At 40.1% G+C, this 25,480-nt stretch overlaps 1 long non-coding RNA gene across 1 annotated transcript in view; it reads right to left on the reverse strand.

Annotated features, from left to right (window-relative positions):
* The window catches only part of LOC147458668 (uncharacterized), a 41,599-nt gene extending 16,364 nt beyond the window's left edge, over positions 1–25,235 (reverse strand). Inside the window, exon 1 of the long non-coding RNA XR_015187790.1 lies at positions 24,747–25,235. This is a non-coding gene — a long non-coding RNA (uncharacterized LOC147458668). The remainder of the gene's footprint in view (positions 1–24,746) is intronic.
* Positions 25,236–25,480: the final 245 nt, after the last annotated feature.

The raw sequence follows: 25,480 nt of genomic DNA on the forward strand, positions 1-25,480 counted from the left end.
GTCCTACTTCTATATATGATGGGGTAAGAGACTCCATAGAGATGAAGAGAAAGGAAAATGGGTGAAAGCAGTGGTGCATACAGTGTACGTGGTAGAAGTGCAAAGAGGGATAATGCGACCAATAGAGGTAAAAGTCATAGCAAAAGCAAGGGCAAATAATGTGACAGTGAATGCTACTAATGTGGCAAGAAAGGCCACAAAAAGCATGATTGCAGGTTCTTCAATAAAGAACATGGGAGAAAGAAGGAGATGAAAGTAAAAAAGAAAGGTGATGGCGAAAAGAAAAAGGATGTTGTAGATGCTTTCTCCTCCAAAGAAGTTGAAAAGGCCCATATAGCATCAAGTGTGGTGATCAAAGTGATTTCTAACGACGATGAGATAATGGTTGTAGTTAATAGTCTCATGCATCGCATTTGACAGGTGTACATGACATTTTCATTACTTGACAAGATGTCATCGATGCGTTGTTTCCTATACCTAATGGCTTGTCATAGTCCTAGACAGTGGACAGTGGTGCATCTTTTCATGTGAAACCTTCATTGGAGTCTTTTGCTACATGCACTGCTGATTGCCTTGGTAATGTTTATATGGGCAACAATTATGCATGTGAAGTTGAAGGAAAAGGAATTGTACAATCTTAAACAATAGCCAAGAGCTACTTTTGCATGATGTCAAGTATGTACTACACGCATTAAAAAAAGCTTCTGTTGTACAACTAGATACAAGGGGTTATGTGAGCACTTTTGGTCATGGTTTATGGGAAGTGAAGAAAGGCTCTAAGTTGATTGTAAAGGGTTGCAAGAAAGGGACACTTAATTACTTGCACTCCAAAACTATGCCAAAAAAGATATGGAGATGACTGAAGTACAATCATATGTGGAATTGGGGCATAAGTGCCTAGGGCATAAGCGCCTAGGACATATGAGCCACAAGGGCTTACAAGTTTTGTCATCCCTTCGAAAGGTTGACTCGAAAAGCTCTAAGCTTGAATTTTTCAAAGATTGTATTTATGGAAAGCAAGTGAAATCTTCTTGTTATTCAAGTGTGTCTTCTAAGTCTAATGCTCTTGACCTAGGGCATTCTGATTTATGTACTATGCCTGTGAAAACTTATAGTGGTGCACAATATTTAATGATAATTGCACTAGAATTCACTTTCATTGATAATTGTACTAGAAAATTGTGGGTCTATTTGTTAAAAGAGAAATGTGAATCTCTTGCTGCCTTTAAAAGATTTCTTGCTTATGTGTTTACCCAAATAGGTAGGAAAGTGAAATGTTTAAATACTGATAATGAAGGGGGATATATATAGAGCGGCTTTTAAGCAATTTTGTGGAAAGGAAGGGATTAAGAGGAAGGACATCGTCCTTACAATCCCCCTTCAAATGTGGTGGTAGAGAGAATTAATCGTACTTTATATGAGAGACTTTCATGCATGTTGTCCACAGTTAATCTCCCTCAACAATTCAAGGGAGAGGCAATGAAAACCGCCGTAGATATATGCAACCACTCACCTAATAGTATGCTAAAAAATGGCATCATTGAGGAGATTTGGTCTGGCAAACATGTCTCATATGATCATTTACGTGTAGCTACAAATGCTTTGTTGATAAACCTATAGAGAAGAGGACAAAGCTTGACATGAAGTCTTTCAAGAGAGTCTTCATGGATATGGAGATGCGGAAGAGATGGGCTTTAGAGTATGGATTCCACAAATGGGAAGATACTACACTACTGTGATGTAGTGAGGGTAAATTTCTCAAGATTGCTACACCAGGTCATGATGATAAAAGGAAGGTCACATTCAAACATGAACATCCATATGCACATGATGTTTCAGCCCGTGCCTATTGATGACATAATGGATGATCAATCCATTTTCATCCAACTAAGAGATGTTGGATAATCAAATATAGATCAAAATGTGGGGCAACATTTGGCTGAAAATGCTAGACAGCCAGCTATTCAAGCTGATCATAATGTTGATAATGAGCTGATTGACATTCCAACTAATGTAGAACCATTACCTATAAACGCACATCATTGGGTTAGAAGATCCCCCTTAACTGAATTTTCCTCAACATGAGGGTGAATTGCTTACATACAAAGAGGCTTTGTTATGTAATAAGAAATGAAAGTGGGACCTTGCCATGCAACAAGAGATGAAATCGTTGCAGAAGAATAAAAGTTAGGTTTTGGTTCCATTGCCGAAAGGCAAGAAAGCCATTCCAAACAAGTGGGGAGTATAAACTTTAAGAAAGCAGTGAACAAGAAAAAATATACACAATTAGTTGCATTCAAATGATCTCTTAGGAGGTAAGAGAAATCAAGCAGATCATTGTTTATACACGAAAACGGTGAAGATAATAGCCTCATCATTCTCTCAAAGGAGAACATGCTTTTGCAATTTGGAGAAAGAGATCAAGGAATGCATGATTTTAGGTCACAACTTCAATTTTGCCCCACGTCCTTCAGTTTAGCATAATGGTCAAAACTCCTGTAAAAATAAACAATTAAGCGATCTTGTTTTCCTTTCATTTCTCTCACATTTTTGAGGTGAAAATGGTGTGAAATATACATGAACAAAAAGTATACACCTTATCGTATTAAGCTGGTTATGCATTGTTGTGATAAGGTGATGATGTGCACTATTACCATGCTTGTGCACAGAACATAGATAGAGATGCAAGCAAGTGAGGCATCTAGAGAGTAACAAAAATGGAAAGGTCAAACACATTCCTGATATTAAAAGAAATCCAACTCAAATATTGAAAACTTAAAGCTCTCTTGGTACATTGAAAACTATGATTTCTAATCTTTTCACAACTCCACTCTTAGACACGAAAAGTTTTATGGTAACACAATGTAGTAGTTATGGACCTTCATCTTTAAAACTTGATGAGTTACCTAGTTTGTAATTTTAGCACTTTTGCCAACCCTAGGTAAACCAAGGAAAGACGTCCTTCCTACCATATAAGAGGTTATAATATGCACTACTACCATGTCTTACTCACAATAAAGACGCAAGGATAGAAGCAAGTAAGAGAGTGGAGTTGAGACATTGAATCCAATTGTGTTCATATTGTTAAACAAATTCTTAAAACCCACTCCATTTTCACAAAGTTTTATCGTCACATTATGTGGATGATATGCTCCTTGCTACCAAGGACAAGGAAGTACTATGTGTCTTGAAAGAGCAGCTGAAATTAGTCTTCTCTATGAAGGATTTGGGGCCAACTCAACACATTTTAAGTATGTGATGGAAAATTAAAAAAACTCCATCTACCTCAGGAAAAAAAATCTCAGCAAGGTGCTTGAAAGGTTTCATGTGCAGGATTGAGCTAAGCCGTTGAGTTACCTATGGCTTCACCCTTGAAGCTTAGCAAAGCTGATTGCCCAAAAAGAGATTTAGCTAACACAATGAAGGATAGACCATATGCTTCAGCTTGTAGCTCTTTGATGTGGTTGCTACATGATCAGACATTTCATATGTAGTGGGAGTGGTGAGTAGATATATGTCTAACCTTGGGAAGGCACATTGGGAGGATGTGAAATGCATACTTCGGTACATCAAAGGTACGGTGGACACATGTATATGTTATGGCAGCACTGATCCACTTGTATAGGGTTATTGTGATACTGACATGGCTGATGATCTAGCTAGTCGTAAGTTTACCAGCAAATATGTATTTACTCTAGCTAGTGGTGTGGTTTCTTGGTGTTCTCAATTTGTAAAGAATTAAAACGTGGTCTACTAAAGAGAGTGAATATATCTCATCCACAAAAGCTTCCATGGAAGCCATTTGGCTTGGGTCGTTTGATCAAGGCTTTTGGTATGCCCATTAGAACACCAAAAGTACAATGTGATAGTCAAAGTGCACTATGCCTGGCTAAGAATGTCTTGTTTCATGCTTGCACGGAACATATTGATGTACACTAATCACTTTAGTAGGTAGGTAATTCAAGATGGTCTAGTCATGTTGTCTAATATCAACACAGACAATAATCCCTCCAATATGCTGACCAAGGGTCTTCAAAGGCTCAACATGAGCACTACAATACACTAGTTGGGGTTGTGTAACTCTTTTCCATCCATCCAGCTAGTTAGAAGTCTCTATGCTAGGCCTTGAGGTTCTTGGGGATAAAGTCCTACTATCTTCCTTGTATCATACCCCATATCCTAGAGAAGTGTATAGGCTCATTTATTCATTTTTGTGTGTTTGGCCAATAAATGGCCTTGCCCTAACTTAAAATATATAAACGAAATCTTGAAACTCGACTGTACAATAGAAATACACTTTCAAATCTTTTTTTTCCTGCTTGTAGCCTATTTTTGCTCTCTTTTCTTGTAGATTTTCTCCTGCTTGCCTCCTTTATATTGTGCCAATATCTACACATCTAGTGATACATGTTTTGGATGCATTTCTACCCTTTCAATTGTTATATCAACTTTTGTCATCCACCCCACCTGATAAGTGTTTGTTGATGATAATAATTTATGTGATTTAGAAATAGATGAATAACCTCAAGCTCCATTACATATGGAGAAAGATGAGCCAATGGAAGAAGCATCAACCAACTCTTACCAAAGAAGCTCCAAAATCCACAATTTGCGCAAGGCACAAAGAAGGTTTGCGACATCTCTTTCTACAATATCGACAACATGGAACATAAAAATATTATCTCAATGCTCGAATACATGCACAGTTGGATCTACCAAAAAATGTTTTTTGGTAGAATGAGGAAACATACAACACTTGAAGTTGCTATCAATGGATTTACAAAAATTGTTAGAAGATGGTGGGAACTACTTCCTTAAAAAAATGCAGAATTCAATCTTAAGACCTCAAGAAAATAAATCTCTTCTTGTTGTCTGGATCGAATACATCTACAAAGAATTTATAGAACATTGTAAGATCAATCGACCATAATGCTACAAGCTTCTTATGAAGTGAAAATATACAAATTCTCTTCTATTTGGGCTTTATGTATTCACTATAGAAACTAAGCAAGAAAATATACTCTCAAAAAAATCAAAGCAAAATTTGTTCATAAACTCCCAAAAACCATCATCAAACTCGTTTCAAAACCTTGGATAGTCAAACTTGGATCTCCAATCAAGAACATTGGGAGATATTATCCAAGATTTATAGGTGGTAATACAAAAGCTCTGGATACAGAAATAGGTAGAAAAAGAATTAAGAAAATCTAAACCTTCAAAGAAGTTCTACAAGCAAAACTATTGTACCAACATCTTGGGTGTACTAATTCTAAAAAGAAATGCTCTTGTAAGCACAAAAAGAAGATCTCCAAAAAGAAGAAGCTCAAAAGAAAAGCCAAACACCAATTCTGCTAAAAACATAATTCTACTTCTTAAAAAAATGATAACAAATATTTTGTGTGTAGAGAAATAGGATACTAGCCTTCTGAATGTTCTAAGGAGAAAAATCAGAAGCTTTCAAAAATATTAATTTGGAAGATGGATATAGCTATTCAAAGCTATCATTAGATGAAATCTCTGACTTTGAAATCCATCATTGCTCCGTTCAAAAGCAAAGCGTGTTCATCAACTAAAGATTCTTATAGTTTAGATTTAGGATTTGAAGATTGCCCCAACCAACACACTATCTCTACCAGAAGGACCTTTATTTACCACTACACGGTCTTGCAAAGAAGCTGGCAACAATGACAGATGAAGCATGAATTGTCCTTGAACGAAAGGCATTAGGAACAATTCTGCTAAGCTTGGCGTCAACGGTGACTTTCAACGTTTCGAAGATAAAACCACGAAGGACTTGATGAAGTCACTTTACGGCCTCTACAAGAAACCATTGGCATCCAATAAGCTATTTCTCATGAAGCGATTGTTCAATCTAAAGATGACAGAGAATGATTCAGTTGCAGAACACCTAAATGACTTTAACACCAACATGAGTCCACTTCGATTGGTGAAATTCAATTTTGATGACGAAGTGCGAACTCTCCTTATACTATCGTCTCTACCGGATAGTTGGGACATCCTTGTGATGGCTATAAGTAACTCTATCTCTGGCACAAATACTCTTAAGTTTGATGATGTTGTGGGTGTTCTCCTAAGAGAGGAAATGCGAAGTAGAATCACAGATGAATCATCAAGCACTGCACTATCAGTGGAAACAAGAGGAAGACCAAAGGAGAGGTTAAAAAAGCAAAAAGATCGTGATCGGTCAAGGCGGAGCAAATTACGCACAAAATCAGTTCTCGAATGTTGGCTCTGCGGCAAGAAGGATTGTTGGTCCAAGAAGAAGGAGTCGGAGTCTGAAGACAACAAACAAACATTGGAGGCCATTGTGACAGGTAAAGTAGAGCAAGATTATATAATTCTCTCATTTAACAATGTGTCTAATTCTTGGATAGTAGATTCCAGGGCTTCATTCCATGCGACACCGCAGAAGCAGGATTTCCGAGATTACACGAAAGATAATTTTGGGAATGTATACTTGGGAGATGATGAAGCTTGTGAAAGTGTCGACAAAGGTACAGTTTGTGTCAAAACTGCTAACAGAAATGAATGGAAGTTTAAAGATGTTAAGCATGTTCCTTCTCTTCGCAAAAATTTGATCTCTACAGGACAATTGGACGATATGAAGGTCACAACATTGCATTCAAAAACAAGCGTTGAAAAATCTCAAAGAGATATTTGGTGGTTGCTAAAGGAGAAAAGGTTGGTACACTTCACTTGGATATTGTTAGCATGCAACTTTCAACTTGTGCAACGAATATAGAAGTTGATAATGCGGTGTAGAACTATCGACTTGGGCATATGAGTGCCAAAGAAATGCAAATCCTTCAATCAAAGAAGCTTCTACCAGGTTTGAAAGAGTTGGACAAGAGTTCTGTGAAGATTGTTTTATAAGAGGGTAACATTTCAAAAAACAGAAAATTGAAGAAAAAGTCATAAACTTTAGTTGATTCATTCTGATGTTTGGGGTCCTACAAATACACCATCACTAGGTGGCTCATTGTAATATGTAACATTCATAGACGATGCAACTAGGAAAACATAGGTTTATGTAATGAAGAATAAAATCCGATGTGTTTTTTATATTTCAAAAGTGGAGAGCCTTTGTGGAGAATGAAACAGGTACCAAGGTTAAATGCCTCAGATTCGACAATAGAGGCGAGTAATACAACCAAGCTTTTGAAAGCTTTTGTGCTAGCAATGGCATTCAGAGGCAAAGAACAACCCAAAGGACACCTCAAAAAATGGCATTTCCGAAAGGATGAACAGAACAATCATGGAGAAAGCAGGAAGCATGCGGCTAAATGCAGACCTATGCTTGATCTTTAGGCGGAAGCAGTAAGTACTTTTGTGTACTTGATCAATCGATCACCCTCAGCCGCATTGGATGGGGAAGTTTCAGAGGAGGCATGGACAGATAAATCGGTGAATTATTTATTTCTCAAAGTGTTTGGGTGCGAAGCTTTCATGCACATAGATAGAAGCTGTCACAAACGGGAGCGCATAACAATATAAAATACATTCGGATAAATAGGATTTATCACTTATTACTGAAGCCAAAGGATATAGAGAGAAATAAATAGAGAGAGAGAGATAGAGAGTGAGAAGATCGACACAATACTAGAACCAGAAGATGGGCTGGTCCCCCCCGTAATAGTATCTTTATTACTGAGAAGAAGTCTACACGAGCACTTGAACCGAACGTATTACCACGTTCGTTCTAGAATAAGACTTGATGGTTCCCGGAAGCCTCAGCTTCCGATTGCCAGGGCAAAACCCTATTCCAAGGAGCTTCCGTTCCTTATTCCAATTCCTCGAGAATCAAGGTTCTCGCCTCTGGATCTCACCTTCCCGACTCAAGGCATGGCATCCCTGCAACTATTTTCCAACTCTTTCTAGAGTCCTCTTCCCGCAGAACAACTCTGCTTTCCCGGACACGAAGTCCTTACTTGGGAATCCCAACTTCCGGATAACAACTTGAGAGACTACCTCTCTCCAATCCGTGGATCTACTTCCCAAACTCGGGTACGAGACCCTTGGGCTGATTTGGCTCTAGTTCCTCAGAGCGCTTTTCTCCTGTAGAGGCTTATGCCTTCCTCTGCTCCTACTCCCTCACGAAGAGGAAGTACACCTGCAAAATCAAATACTCAAAGATCATAACATGAAAATCGTTACCTTCAAAGTCTCGACGCTCGAAACGCAACTCGATTCTCGAAAAGCAATTCCCCGGAAGAGATCTCTACATAGAAAATTCCTCTCTTCAAATCCTACACACAAAAGAGATGTGTTCTCGGGTTCCTTCTCGTAAATCAACCCCGTCTACGACATTTATGGACTGAAAACAGAGAAAAAGAGCAACTTGTCGCGATGGAAACACGCTTCGTAGGCACTTCTTCGCGAGGGTCTTGGCGACATCTGGTACACTTGGGGCAGCTATGGGCATCACCGGCAACGTCTTCTTTACGGCTGAAATTTGCAGTAGTATCTCCTCCTTGCAAAGATTGGACCTCCCCTCCGAGAGAGGGCGTGTGATGGCTTTATAGCTCCTAGCCACGGACACGAATAACTGCTCGCGTAGAGATCGCGGCCGTATTTTTTTTATTTTTCAAAAAAAAATCATATTTTTTTTCGTTGTTCTGCCAAAAAAAGAGAGAGAGAAAACGTGGGCTGATCAGTTGCCTTATTTATCAGATGGCTGCCGACTTATTAAGTGGACGGCCGGCGTATTTTTAAAATAGTCTGAACCTGCCCAAAAACTCAATAAAACCTTGTAAGTTAAAAACAATGCTTTCACAGCACTTCTCAGGCATCCATGGATGCAATCACACGCACAGTCGCAATACAGACATAGACTTCCTCGTGGGAAAGCATTTGCTTTCCCGAAAAGCAATCCCGCTTTCTCAGAAAGCATCTGTTTTTCCTCAAAGTTTCCTCTAAACCCATCTTCATTCAAGTGCTTGCTTTTTCCTTGTGCACAATTCTAACACAGTTCGGAATTTCCTCCCAACTATGGATATTCCCTTTCCGATGCACCCGTCACCCACCTTGTGACGCATCAGGAATACCCATCAGCTAGTCCTTTCCTACCCAACTTACGGTACAATCTCCTTCACGATGCTCTATGTCACCCATCCTATGACGCATCAGAGATGTCCATTCCCGGATGGTCGGATACTTCTTTCCGATGCTCCCTGTCACCCATTCGATGTGACGCATCAGAAGTACCCGTTCCTAGTGGCCTTACAGATATTACAATTCTCAGAATCCCCGTCATTACTTTAAATGACGCACTAGGAATACTCTATACTCGGATGTCTCCAATGAGAAAAGCCCTCTCACTTAAAATTCCAATAATTCATTTAGAATTATTTTTCCTTGGTGTTCGAAGCGAGAAAACACTCAGTTATAAATCCAATAATTCATTTAGAATTATTTTTTTGTAAGATAAAGCCAATTTAGCAACAGAAGCCTAAGGTCAAAGCTAAATGCAAAGCCCAAAAAAAAGTGTTTCTTCATCGGCTATGGAAAAGGTGACTTTGGGTATCGCCTATAGAATCATGAAGATAGTAAAATCTTTACGAGTAGGGATTTAATTTTTAACGAACAAAATATGTAGAAAGATTAATTGGAAAAAAAACAAGCAAAAGAAACAGGTGATGAGTACATGAAACTTGAGGACGGTGAAGACTCAAGTAGTGCAAACGGTGACAATGTGCAACGTCAACCAAATGAAGAGCCTCAACCTATTCCCCATAGATCTACATGAGCAAATAAACCTCCAAAAAGGTTTGTTCCTTCCTTCAACCGTCTCTTGATCTCAGATTCTGGATAGCCAAAATCATACGAGGAAGCTATGCAATACAAAACCAAAGAAAAATGAATAAAGAGCATACAAAAGGAGATGGACTCATTACATCGCAACCAAACATGGAAGTTGATTGAGTTGTCAAAAGGTAAGCGGACACTTTAAAACAAATGCATGTACAAACTGAGGGAAGAAGAAGGTGGAAAGAAAAGGTACAAATCTAAGCTTGTGGTAAGAAGGTTTTCTCAAAAGAAAAGTATTGACTTCAATGAAATATTTTATTCTATTGTAAAAATGAACTCAATTAAGCTTGTCTTAAGCTTTATGGCTGCTCACGATAAATCTTGAGCAAAAAGACGTAAATACGACATTCCCTCACAGTGACTTAGAGGAGGAAATTTACATCATTCAACCAAAAGGGTATGAAGTAAAAGGTAAAGAGAAAATGGTTTGCAGATTAAAAAAGAGCTTGTATAGCTTAAAGCAAGTATCAAACCTGGCTTGTACTTGAAGTTCGATCGATGGATGTTGGATCATGGATTCACAAGATGCAACTCATATCATTGCGTCAACACAAAGAATTTGAGAGATTAGAAGTTCATCATCCTAATGTTGTATGTTGATGACATGTTGATTGCAAGTGCTAACATGCAGGACATCAAAGATTTAAAAGAGGAGGTGTCTAAATCTTTTTCAATGAAAGTTTTAGGTGCTGCAAAGAGGATACTTTGTATAAAGTTATCAAGGGATACGACACAGACAACACTAAAGCTATCTCAAGAGGATTACATCAAGAAGGTACTAGAAAGGTTTGCAATACAAAATGCAAAATCTGTTTCTACACTTTTAGCTAGTCACTTTAAACTGACCAAGGATATGTGTCCAAAGACACAAGAGGAGATAGCCTATATGTCTAAAGTTTCATATGTTGCAAATGTAGGTTCTCTTATGTATACTATAGTCTAGACAAAGCCAAACATTGCATATGCAGTGGGAGTTGTAAGTAGGTTCATGGACAACTCAGGTAAAGAGCACTGGCAAGCTGTGAAGTAGATACTCAGATAGCTAGAAGAAACATTTTGGAGGCACTGATATTTTCTTCCAAGGGTATGTTGATACAGATATGGCAGGTGACAAAGATACTCAAAGGAGCACTACTGACTTATCTTCACAGTTGGAAGCACAGCAGTAAGCTGGGCTTCAAAGCTGCAGAATGTGGTCTCACTTTCTACCATGGAAGCAGAATATGTAGCCATGATAGAGGCTAGCAAAGAAATTATATTGCTTCACAGATTCTTAGAAGAGCTTGGATTCAAACAAGATAATTGTGTTTTGTACAGTGATAGCCAAAGCGCTATCCATCTTGCGAAGAACTCAGCCTTTCATTCAAGAACAAAGCACATTGAGGTGAGATATCACTTCATACGCAAACTTTTCGAAGAGGGACAACTAAAGCTAGGAAAGGTGCATACATGTTTACAACAACAAGAAGTAGTTGAGCTTTTGTTCATCTTCAATTGGCATTCAAAGATAAGAAGCCATGATGGAAAGCAATCACAGGTTTGGTGTGGAGATCTATCTCCGAGTGAGAGATTGTTAAGTATAATGGAGCTTGATTGTTAAGTAGCCGATAGTCAATGACCAGTGGTGGACGATGGACGAAAGTCAATGGCCGATGAACGTGGCCGAATTCAATGGCCGGTGACCAATTTCAAGATGGACTTGTCTTCTCAAGGACGGCCATACATAGGTGCATTGAAGAGTCTAAGTCCGACTTGTCAACACAAGAGCGACTACACATGGCTGTCTCTCATGAGAGAGGGCAACCCTTATGGCCTATAAAAGGAAGCCTCTTCTACAAACAAAAATGGATCGTGAAGCATTGTGGTGCATTATGAAGATGTGAGGTAGTGAGAGTGAAGCAAAGCAAGAACTCCAAAATAGTATAATCCTTTTGTAATGTACTTCTTGTTTTGAATTTTGAAGTACTAAATCCATTAAGTGAAACTTTCTGTAACAAACTGCTGACATGTCAAAGCCTAAAGAATGGAGCCAACTTACAGATGCCGGCCGAGGGGCCTAAACCCTAAGAAGAACAAGCAGTAGAAGAAGTGTCACAGAGTGAGGACGTGGTTACCCGAGTGCAAAAAACCCTAACCCTAATTTTTGCCAAAAACCCTAATTCTGAAAACCCTAACTGCTGAAACCCTAATTCTGGAAACCCTAACCCTAAAACCTGCAAACCCTAATTTTTGCAAGAAACCCTAATTCTTAAAACCCTAACCCTAAAACTTGCAACCCTAATTTCTGCCAAAAACCCTAACCCTAACCCTAAGGCAGCAGACAAATTTCGACAATTGCGCTGACATGATGACGTGGCAAGCTGTACGGATTTCCGTAAATTGCGCTGGCAGCTTTTGGCGTTGCTTTTTGGACCAGAAGCTTTTGAGTTTGAATGAAAGTTTTTCATGTAAACTACTTTTTGGACCAAAAGCTTTTGAGTTTCAAAGCTTTTCATGTAAACTGCTTTTTAGGCCAAGGGCCTTTAAATATGAGGCTAGGACTCATTCTCTGGCATGCTTCCTGGCGAAGGTGCAGAGTCTGGAGTACCGGCTGTGAGGGAGCAGGAGAGAGAGCCCACTTGCTACTCTATGCAATGAGAGTGAAGGAGAAGAGGAGAGGCGCAGAAGAAGCTCACGCAGAGAAAGGCGTGAGAGAGAGAGAGAGAGAGCTCGTTGAGTTTTTTGGGAAAAGCCACGCTAATAACATTTGGGCTTGACCTTTGAGTATATGAGTAAGTGACTAGGGGGCCATTCACACTTGGGCCCCCTCACTTATAAGTCTTTTAACTTATAAGTTAATAAGTACAAGGCACTTAGGCCTTTATTCCCTAACAACCTCCCACCTAAAGGCAATGTACCTTGGGAGATCAAAGAATCAACTAACTATAATACATCAACTGATCATGCACTTACTCATCCAACACCCATCATCTGACGGCAATATGCAAACCGCTCTGCTGGAAAACTCTTGGTCAAAAGATCTGCAGGATTGTCATCTGTGTGCACCTTGACAAGTGTAATGCTCTTGTCATCAAGCACACTCCTGATAAAATGATACTTCACCTCTATGTGCTTTGTCTTGGCATGAAAAACAGGATTCCTTGCAAGCATAATAGCACTCTGACTATCACAGTGTAGCACAGGAACCGGTGACTTAATGCCAAGCTCTTCTACCAAACGCATGAGCCACAAAGCTTCTTTGCATGCCTCAGTGGCAGCCACATACTCAGCCTCAGTGGTAGACAAAGCAACACATTTTTGCAGTCTAGAAATCCAAGAAACTGCACCTCCTGTGAATGTAAACACATATCCAGAGGTAGACTTCCTGCAATCTGGATGTCCAGCAAAATCTGCATCTGTAAAGCCATGCACAGATGTCTCACTCTTCCCAAAACAAATGCACAAGTCTTTAGTGCCTTTCAAGTATCTCAAGATACACTTCACTGCTTCCCAATGCTTTTTGCCAGGATTGCTCATGTACCTGCTTACCACTCCCACCGCAAATGCAATGTCCGGATGTGTAGCAACCATAGCATACATCAAACTGCCAACAGCTGATGCATAAGGAATCTTGGCCATTTCAGCCCGCATATCATCTGTGTTTGGGCAGCATGTGCAGTCAGTTTTACATATGGAGGCAACGGAGTACCAAGTGCCTTTCCCCCATCCATATGAAAACGATGTAGCACCTTATTAACATAATCTCGTTGAGATAGATACAGACGCCTGTTAGGTCTATCTCGAGAGATACGCATGCCCAAAATATGATTAGCATCACCAAGATCCTTCATGTCAAAGCGATTCTTTAAGCTTTGCTGTAATGCATCCAACTCCGTGACATTGTTACCCGCAATAAGCATGTCATCAACATACAAAATCAGCAATAGAAGAGATCCATCACTTGCCGTTTTGATATACAAACAGTGATCAGAATTACTTCTTTTGTATCCTTGAGACCTCATGAATGTATCAAACTTGTGATACCATGCACGGGGAGACTGTTTCAAACCATACAAGCTCTTCAAGAGTCTACATACTTTCTTCTCTTGCCCCTTTGACACAAAACCTTCTGGCTGCATCATATAGATCATCTCAAGCAAATCGCCATGCAAAAACGCTGTTTTGACATCCATTTGCTTTAACTCCATATCTTCAGAAGCAACCAGGCCTAAAACAAGACGTAATGTGACAAGCTTTACAACAGGAGAAAAAATCTCATCAAAGTCAACACCATGCTTTTGCTTGTACCCTTTAGCAACCAAACGTGCCTTGTACTTTGAAGAAGCATCAGATGTGACCTTGGTCTTGTAAACCCATTTACATGGCAGAGCCTTATGCCCTTTAGGCAAATCAACCAAGTCCCATGTATGGTTTTTCTCCAAAGACTGCATTTCCGAAACCATTGCTTTGAACCATTTCTTACTGTCTTCCCGTTGCATAGCCTCTTTATAGCAAGACAGCTCACCACAATCAGTAAGCATGACATAGTCCAAAGACGGTTCATATCTATCGGGGGGCCTTGTCACCCGAGTAGACCTACGCACCCAGTGATCCATAACAGGTGGATTTTCAGCCTGTAAACCATCAAAAACAGCAGGCTGTTCAGCCGGTTGCATCGCAACAACGGGCGGTCTAGGAGCATCAACCTGTTCCCCTACCTGTGGTGCATCAATGGCAACTTGTTGGGGCTGATTTTCAGCAGCTAATGGCTGATTTTCAGCACCATTTTCAGCATGTAAAGGCTGCTGAACATTGGGCCTTCTTGGCTGTCCATACGTAACATCTTCACGAAAAACAACCCGGTGCACTTCCTCGACCTTTGTGGGCTGTTTGTGCTTGCAATTTTCATTGAAGATGACATCATTGCTGCGTATGATTTTTCGTAATGCGGGATCCCATAATCTATACCCCATTTCACCATCCTCACCATATCCTAGGAAAATGCATTTATGAGACTTTGGTTCTAGTTTGGTGCGCAGTTCACTCCGGATGTGAACATAGGCCTCACAACCAAACACTCTTAAATGTGCATATGAGGGTGGCTTGCCAGACCACACCTCCTCAGGCACCTTTCCACCCAAAGCCTTGCTAGGTGAGCGATTAATCAAGTGAATAGCTGTTTGCACAGCTTCTGCCCAAAAACCATGAGGTAATGCAGCATGTGACAGCATACTCCGAACTTTCTCTTGGATAGTCCGGTTCAACCTCTCTGCAACTCCATTCTGAGAGGGATTAAAAGGAGCCGTGAGCTCTCTTTTAATACCTTTAGTAGCACAAAAGTCAATAAATGCTTTTGATACATACTCCCCCCCATTGTCTGAGCGCAAAGACCTAAGCTTCTTGTCAGTTTGATTCTCAACAAACGCAAGAAACTTCTTGAAAGTATCCAAAACATCGCTTTTAGCACGTATTGGATACACCCACACCTTACGTGTAGCATCATCGATAAACGAGACAAAATATTTCTTTCCCCCTAAGGACAACTGTGGCATTTCACATACATCGGAATGCACTAAGTCTAACCTGTCAGACCTCAAAGAAAGTGACCTTTTGTGCGGTGTTTGACTGTGCTTACCATAAATACAATGCTCACAATGAGAAAAATCAGCATACCTCAAACACGGCAAATAACCACAACGAGACAGAGTTTCCATTCCTCTTTTACTCATGTGTCCCAACCGGCCATGCCACAAAGAAACACTTGGCTGCTCGGTTACGGCGACAACATGGTCACGCACACTAGATACATGCAAAGGATACAAAGTGTCCGATTTACAACCCTTGGCTACAATCCGGGCCCCTTTACAAATTTTTCACTTGCTATCACCAAAAGAGGTGTGATAGCCTGCATCATCTAGCTGCCCTGTACTAATCAAACTCTTCTTGAGTTGTGGCACATAGCGCACTTTGTGCAAAACAAAAGTCATACCATCATCAAAGGAAAACTGGACACTGCCAATACCTGCAATGTCACATGCATAGTTGTCTCCTAAATAAACAGTGTCCTGCACCTCACCTGAGTACTGTGTAAACCAATCCCTATGAGGTGTTAAATGAAAGGAGGCACCTGAATCAAGAATCCAAGTATGCATGTCCACATCAGAACCCATAGCAAGGGTATGTGTATCCACAGAAGAGGCATTGAGTACATCAGTGCTGCTGTCACTGTCACAACTACTAGCAACATTGATTTCCTCAATCAACACAATGCTCTTCTTGGCATGTCCCTTGTCCTTTGCATTAGTTTCAGCACCCTTGTTCTTCTCTTTCTTCCACTCATAGCATTCCTGTTTATAATGCCCTTTCTTTCCACAATGATGACACACAACATCTTTCCTACGAGATTTGCTGCGTGCCCTGTCCTTACTGTCAGATTTCTCCCTCTGTTGAGACCTGCCTCTCAAGTGCAATGCATTAGAAGACCCACCTGTGGTGTTCTTTCTGTTCATCTCTTCCATCAAGAGAGAACTCTCTACATCTGCATACTTAAGTGACGCACTTGAGTTACTAAGAGCTGTCCGGAATACATCCCAACTCTCGGGCAATGTGCATAGCAGAAAAGTAGCTTTGAACTCCTCATCAATTGTGAATTTCAGCTCTGTCAGTTGGCTGAAAATAGAATTGAATTCATTGAGGTGCACTGACATGTGCGTGCCCTCCTTCATGCGGAGATCCATAAACTTCTTAAGCCAATACACTTTACTGGCAGCACTCTGCTGTGCATACAACTCGTCTAAACGCTTCCACATGCCCCATGCTGTCTGCTCATTCTCTACATTGAAGAGTAAATTGTCAGACACCGAAAGCATGATCGTGGAGCGAGCCAACTCGTCCACTTCTTCCCATTCTTCAACCTCCATATCAGCCGGTTTCACACCCTGTAACTTAATAGGTTTCGCCTGTTTCTTCTGCAACATCACATTATAACATTGCTTCTTCCATATAGCAAAGTTATGGGCCCCTTCAAGCTTGCGAATGTGCAACAAATTGCCACTTTCACTGCTAGAAGCCATTCTGAGTGATTGCAAACACTGAAACCCTGATTTGCCGATCTAAACACGCCCAAATGTGCGCAATCGGGCAAAAAACAGCTTGCTGTTACAGAAAAAGAGCGAGCAAATTTCACGTGAAATCACCCCAAAACGGCGTACATTCACTGCCAAACCCTTACCAAAGGTTTCCACAAGGTGTATACATCATTTGCTTGCTGAAATTCCCTGTTTTAGGGCAAAAATCAGACCTGTAAACACCTGTTTTGCTGAATTTTCAGAACCTCGTTGGTGAAAACACTTGTAAGATTGACCTGTGAGACTTGCCCCAATGAAATTGCATCAAATTGACCCCGAAATTGGTCAATTTCAACAGAAAAAGGCTGCTGTTTGCCAGTTTTTGAAACCCTAATTTTGGGGAAACTGTCACCGGAGGTCGATTCTACACGGTGAGAGGATCCCTTCGCGACAGAGTTGATCGAAAACGGTTGAATATCCTTCCCGCAGCGAGCAAGAACAGAATTCTGATCTGTGTTGCGAAAATGGCTCTCTTGGAAACCCTAAAGCTCTGATACCACGTGTGGGGGAGCAGGAGAGAGAGCCCACTTGCTACTCTATGCAATGAGAGTGAAGGAGAAGAGGAGAGGCGCAGAAGAAGCTCACGCAGAGAAAGGCGTGAGAGAGAGAGAGAGAGAGCTCGTTGAGTTTTTTGGGAAAAGCCACGCTAATAACATTTGGGCTTGACCTTTGAGTATATGAGTAAGTGACTAGGGGGCCATTCACACTTGGGCCCCCTCACTTATAAGTCTTTTAACTTATAAGTTGATAAGTACAAGGCACTTAGGCCTTTATTCCCTAACACCGGCTTGTACTTTGATAATGCAATATAAAGAAATACCGAAAGGGGCGCCAAGGTTTGGGGCCAATACTCTCTGGGCTGGAATTCCGCCACTCCGTGTCGCGTGTCGTCTCTCTCTCTCTCTCTCTCTCTCTCTCTCTCTCTCTCTCTCTCTCTCTCTCTCTCTCTCAATTCAGTTGTTATTGAAGTGCTAAAAGTCTGTTCAATCTGTTCTTTTCTATTGGCACGTGATGCCCGCCTTGTGACACTTTCCCATGGACGTAGTCCACATTGTGTGAACCACGTATATCGTGTGTGCTCTCTCTCTCTCTCTCTCTCTCTCTCTCTCTCTCTCTCTCTCTCTCTAATCTCTCATGTGTAAAAATTCTCTCTCCATTAAGTAAACTACTCAATTATCTACTTAGCTACATCATATTTCCTAACACTTTGGCTAAGGCAACATTTCCTTGCTAACAAAAACAAGATAGGCCAATGGCCTAACATGGGAGGATTGACACAACCCACCATGGGTCTCCAAGGGAGGTAGTATACTAAATTGTACTTGAATCAAAGGAAGTCGAACACTGAATCACCTCTCTCGCCATCCCACCGCTACCAATTGTGCAAACACTACATACCTACCTACCTCTCTCTCTCTCTCTCTCTCTCTCTCTCTCTCTCTCTCTCTCTCTCACAACTCAGGTCATTGATACCCATATCATCCCTCATCAGCACATTGCTCTTACCGTTTCCCCAATCCCCCAAAAAAGAACACACCAAACCCACAAAATGGAATAATGAACTAAATGAAACATTAAGAGCTGCATATGGTAATATGACATATATTTTCTAAGGAAGGTAGACTAGGAATATACGAGATCAAAGAGCATTGTAGGCTCTTTTCAAAAGAAAATCTTTACACAAATCGATATCTATCTTTGATTAAGATTAAAGATACAAATTCACATATACGAATGAATAATTCTCTGTGTATAAAGTCATTGTGGCTGTAGAGAGAGAGAGAGAGAGAGAGAGTCTCAATCAATGAAAAATTCCTTATGTATAAGCCAACAGGGTTGTCGAGAGGACATAGAAGAGAGAAACTCTCAATCGATGAAGAAAATCTTCAAGTCAACTGGAAAACAAAAACTCCAACGTGTAAGTACAACAAGAGAGAAAATAGAGAATTGGTTCACTTACCCTACTTGGGCATTCCCACTCCATGCGTTTGGTATTTCTCAATGACTCTCTCAGGCTGCCTCTTATGGATACACGTTCTAAAATTTCTTTTAAACAAGTTAAAGCTTATGTCTCTCTAATTAATAAAGACGATGTCCAACATGTTAAAAATTAGGTCAAACCCGTTACTCCTAATAAAAAACTCTAGAGAGTTTTCTCTGCACAACTAGCTCTGAAAAGTGAAACTTCACCTCTCCCAACGCCTTTTCTCACGCTCCTACGCTTTCACCGTCACTTGTACTGCTTCAAATGCTCCCATACACGAGAGCTTTTCAAAAAATCGACTTTTTGCGAAGAAAAGATGTTAAGAAGGCCCTTTTCAAGAAAAATTTCAAGTTTTCTATCAGATCTTGCCATGGATCCTTTGAACTCAGTTACACAACGTGGAGAGATGTAACATTTTTGTTCATGCACCCTCTTTATACATGGATTACACATACCTTTCAAAGCTTAGATCGACGCATATCTACTCTTGAGAATACAAATTTTTAGACATACATTCCAATGTGTTCTCTTAAGAGGGCTATGCAAGGATTTAACGCTCGTGTAGTTGCTCTCGAAATATGGCTCAATCGAACAATTGTGCAAATTGCTGAGAGAAACCCATCTTCATTAATGGCAAACACAAATTACTACTTTTGGGCATTCACAAAGTGGACCCACTACCACAATTCCATACAAGACTACTTATTTCTCAAGAGAAGAGACGGAATGTACCAAAGGTTACTATGAACAATTGGCTCCATCAGTGGGCCACATACTTTGAGCTCCACGAAAAGAAAAATGATTCCTTTTTATTTGCACAAGAGGACGCTTACCTGGTGACATGATATGATTGAAAAGCCTACGAAGTGAACAAATTTTTGACCCCTTGAAGACCAATATTTTGACAATTCCTCTGTATGTGCACAATAAGGCACTTACCTACTAGTGGCGTGATATGATAGAAAAGCCTATGACATGACCAAATTTTTGACCCCCTAGAGTCATATACTAAGTTCCAGTCTTCGATGAAGACTATCCTTTGACAAGAATGCTACGGTTTTCAAGGAGGGTCACCTATTATAAGGTGGATTCTACGCAAGATGTAGATATGCATCTATCAATGGGCCTTGATTAAAGATATGCCTCGACTAATGTCGAGGATGCTATGGACAAAACATTCCATTTAAAAAATGGAGAAGTTTATGAGAAAAAAGAGATTTTGATCACCAATTAGGGAACTTCAAAGTAGCCTCACTTTCAGCAAAATTCCAAGTCACCATCTTGGATTTCTTTGGACACCCAAGGGAAAAAGAAAGCCAAAAATGTCATTGTTGATGCAATGAAGAAGAGAGCTTGTTTTGTTGGCTACGCCCAAACAAGCCTCACTTTCAGCAAAATTCCAAGTCACCATCTTGGATTTCTTTGGACACCCAAGGGAAAAAGAAAGCCAAAAATGTCATTGTTGATGCAATGAAGAAGAGAGCTTGTTTTGTTGGCTACGCCCAAACAAGCCCCCAAATTAAAGACTTAACCTAAAAAGAAGGCCAAAAACACCGCGAGGTGGTCCTTCAATTTATATCCATGAGATTTGAAGTGACTCTTATTTATTTTATATTAACCAAAATTACCTCTTATTTATTTTATATTAACCGAAATTACCTCTTATTTATTTTATATTAACCAAAATCCGTCATGTCACATAGTTCATGTACTAATTGTGTGTTTAGCACGGAAGTGTTTGATAAGCACAATCTTCTTTGCTTTCTTGGGAAGATTTATGGTCACGGTGTAGCCATACTCCTTGATAATGGAAGATCACACAATTTTATATCTATAAAATTGATACAAAAACTGTACGTGCAAACGCAAGACGGTGACCGTGAGTATCGTGTGAAGATGGCTCGTATCAAAGTTATCGATGTATGGAAATAGTTCCTAAATTGAGCTCAAGCTTGATTATTACAAAGAAAACCACGATTCCCACATCATGCACTTAGATAAGAGCAGATGTTATCTTAAAGACTCCACTGTTTTTTTATAAACAAATACATTGTATATAAACTATATACATCACTCTTTTGATCTTGTTAAGCAAGATACTCATGTATTTATTTCACTTTGTAATCAAGTGTGTGTAAATAATGGCTTTGCAATACCAATTGTCACTACTTTGAAAATGTTTAAAGATATGAAATCTTCTGGTCTAGACTTTTGTCACTATCTACTATCTGCATGCTTTGATTCATTTGCGCTTGGCACTTTTGTCACTGAATTTGTTCCATACTCTTCATTTGAATTTCAAGATTCTCATGAATCCAATATTATCCAACAAATCATGACTAAATTTAAGGATGTTTATCTTAACAATCTACCTCTTCCCTTACCGCGTTCGAGAGAGGTAGATCATGCCATTGAAGTGGCAACTAGTAATCAGCCGTTCTAAAAACAATTCTAAAGAGAATGAGATTTAGCAATAGTTGAAGGATTCTCTCGACGGGGATATGTTTCACCTATTAAATTTTCATGGAGAGCATCTTGTTAATTCTCGAAAGAAAGATAACACTATGCTTTTTTGCATGGATTACAAGGAGTGTAATAAACTCATTGGTAAGATTAAATATCCATTCCCGCGTATGGATGATCTAATAGATATCATCCATAGATGAAATCCATAGATTGTTACTACTTTTTAAAGATAGATTTTCAATTAAGCTAGCATACAATATGAATCAAACTAGAAGATATATGATTCCATACACATTATCACTAAGTTTCTTGTTTTGCCTTTTGGTTTAACTAAGGATGATGTATGATCGATTGAGACCATTTCTTGACAACTTCATTGTTGTATTCTTAATGATATCTTGATTTATAACCTCGGAGGGGTCACTACAATAAAAAATGACCTATCAAGTGGCTCCAATAGTTTGAATAATTTTATTCTAGATTGTCACATTGTCATATACAGACTAATATTTTAAAAGAAGTTACAAATCGAGTAAGAAAAGGGTCCATTTTATTGGTGAGAAATGAGTATCTAAGGGGTTTTATAAACAGTTCTTAACACGTGACATATAGGTTTTACATTCTCTCTCTCTCTCTCTCTCTCTCTCTCTCTCTCTCTCTCTCTCTCTCTCTCTCTCTCTCTCTCTCTCTCTCTCTGAGTTTACAACCTCCGCCTATCGAGGCATACCACCATTCCAAGTTACTACTCCTCCTTTCTAAAGACAATGGTCTATTTGAAAATACTCTTTAAGATTCCAAAACTATGCAAATTGGAAAGCATTATAAGCTTTCAACTAGATTTTGTGATACATTCTTAATCACAAAGAAAATAGGACAAGTTGCCCTTACATTAGCTCTTCCTTTAGATCTTAAAGAGTGCATCTAGTATTTGATGTCAACTGCCTTAAAGAAAAGCTACGTAAAGCTTAAGTTATGCCTATTGACAAAAATATTTGAAAAGACATCTAAACTAAGTATATTCCTCAAGAACCAGACATCGTTTCAAATCACTATACCAATCATTCACTTGGTATGCTTATGAGTCCCAGAGTTAGGCTTTGAAGGACCCCCTATTCTTTCAAAAGACATGCACAAGGAAGTAGTCCCTTCCGTATGGAAGGGCATAATTTCAATTTTTCCTTATTATATTAGTATATTACAAAGAAGATTGTGTTTCGTAAGCAATATTGGTAAAACAAAATATTTATAAGCTTTTGTGTAGATCAAAACATTGTCGACTACACTTATGGAGAACATGAAGACTAGAGAACCCTTTTGTTTTACAAACTTCTCTTCCATTTTCAATGATATCGCATGTGTATTTCTCTAAATTAAATGGGCAACTTAATATACTCTCGTTCCATTGGAAAGTAGGGGCAATCTTTAGACAAGCCCATCTAAAGACAGATTTATGAAAATCTTTACGAAAATCTTTACCTTACAGAAAAAATACCTTTAGGGAAGATGCACGTCAAATCCTATCATGCATATAATGAGTATCTAATTCTAACATTTTTGTTACTTGGGAATGAGTGAGAGCTTTGAAATCTCCATATCCCACTCAATTGATAAGAACATCAATGACTCAAGGGTGGGAAGTACTATGTCCTCATCATAGAAGAGGGGATTTAGTCTCCGTCGAGATGGGTGTCGAGTATCCAAACAGTGTGACTTGCCACTGTGGCCTTTAAAAAGGAGGCCAAGGCCTCATTTGTAGACATCGACCTCACTAGCATAGTGCTAATGGTTAGCCGATAGGGCTAGGAGTGCACGAGGTCACCTCGAGGAGGTGAGGTCGGGTGGTAGGCACCGTCCAAACTTACAGGTGCACGCCTATGTCCTCGAACGTTGGCTCCACAACTATCCTCGAACGTTGGCCCCAACTAGGGGTTGCCGAATGGTACATGTGGTCAGGCAGCTACTCAAACACATATCCATAGGCGATCGAGGTAGACAAGAGATCCCCTTCATGGATAGACCCCCTTTGTGGGTTCGTTTCAAAACTATTACTAAAGGAACTAGAACTATATGCTTCTTTACCCCATCAAGCTCAAAGTTCGCAGTTCTAGGGAGAGGACCAAGATGAGGGGAACATACAATCATCATACACATGCCTAGCGAAGACGATCATGGAGAACTCTACCCTTAGAGATATTCTTTACAAGAGACTTCAATTAATTAAACACATAGAAAGAAATGACGTAGTTTAGAGCAGACAAACAGCCTTCCCCAAAGTAGGACTATCATTGACTTCGGCTAAGGCACCATTTCCTTGCTAACAAAAACAAGATAGGCCGATGGCCAAACTTGGGAGGATTGACATACAACCCACCATGTGTCTCCAAGGGAGGTAGTACACTAAATTATACTTGAACCAAAGGAAGCCGCACACCGAATTACCTCTCGTCATCCCGCCGCTACCAATTGTGCAGACACCACATACCCCTCTCTCTCTCTCTCTCTCTCTCTCTCTCTCTCTCTCTCTCTCTCTCTCTCTCTCTCTCTCAACTTGGGTCATTGATACCCACATCACCCCTCATTAGCACATTGCTCTTACCGTTTCCCCGATCTCCCAAAAAAGAACACACCAAACCCACAAAATGGGATAAAATACTAAACAAAACATTAAGAGTTGCATATGGTAATACGACAGACATATCTTCTACATAAGGTAGACTAGGAAATATACGAGATCAAAGAGCATTCTAGACTCTTTTCACAAGAAAAACTTTACAAAAAACGATATGCATCTTTGATTAAGATTAAAAGATACAAATTCACCTATACGAAAAAAATGAAGTTACAAACTCATTTTAGTCATCAACAAGCAAGTATAACCACAAACTTCGGCACAAGTAACACGCACATAGTCACAGGAGCATATAAAAATACAAGGATGAGTGTCGTGAGTTTTATGTCATGGCTGTAGAGTTTTAAAAGGAAAAAGCCTGGTTTAAAACATGACACAACTCCAGTGGTAAGATAGCAGTGAGCACTAATCACAATGGGCATCAATAGCAGTGTGCACTAATCCACAAGGGCCAGAAGTTTGGACACCAGATGTTATATGAGAAATCATTCAAGGCAACAAACTAAACTTTAGGAAAAAGCTTGGGTGCATGCATTAATGGGCCTCTTCTTTCCGCAGACAGAATTAGAGCCCCATTATTTAGAGAGCTATCAGACTGAAGCCCTAAACGTAGCCCTCCAAGACGCGGTCTTCTTCTTAGAAAGAGACAGCCTGCCTCCATAATCATTGACAGCTAGCTGCTTATAGAGGTAACATCCCATACATGTTCTGATTAGCATGGTTGAGGACTTACCTGGCAGCTGGAAGAGCTTTCCATTTACGATAAGAACGTCCACATTTACCGCCGCGCTATCTCGAGAACGACATAACAATTTCCTGCAGATCTAGATCTGAGAGTTGGGCCAGTGCCATATTCACACACACACACACACACACACACACACACCAACAACAGCCCGTTAATTCGTAAGACAGAAGAAAACAAAAAGAAGAAGAGGAGGCCAAGGCTCGTGAGTTGCCTGCAGAGCTAGCGAGACATCCTATTGTTGCGCACTGCTTCCCTTGGACGCGCATCTACGGCTCCATGAGCTTCCGCATCCTTCTGCTCACTTGTAGCGCTAGGCATGCTCAACGAAAGGCTTCCCTTTCCTGTGACCGCGGGGATGGATGTGAATGGGACTTTATCGCTCCGCGTGGGTAGATTCGTTGGAGATTAGCCTAGCCCACCAAACCCAGACTCCGCCGCCCCCGAAAAGAACACCGCCCCAGAGCGTGTCCTTACGTGAGAAACAAAGAAAAGCATGTAGGAACTCACGCAAACACACCTAGACAAGCATTACAAGAAATTATTATTTTTAGAAGAGCCTCACTATTATTATCTACCTAAGCCACTATCTACTAACATAATATGGCGGAAGGGGGAGTCTTTTACGCGTGTCGCAATCTGCAACCTGAAGGTTCAAGTCCAAAACAAAAACAAGCCCCTTTGCAGAGAGCGACGGCCGACCGTACTAGTGTACCACAATG

Source organism: Adiantum capillus-veneris, chromosome 4 (assembly GCF_014529385.1).
Source record: "Adiantum capillus-veneris isolate H3 chromosome 4, ASM1452938v2, whole genome shotgun sequence".
Taxonomy (NCBI): Eukaryota; Viridiplantae; Streptophyta; class Polypodiopsida; order Polypodiales; family Pteridaceae; genus Adiantum; species Adiantum capillus-veneris.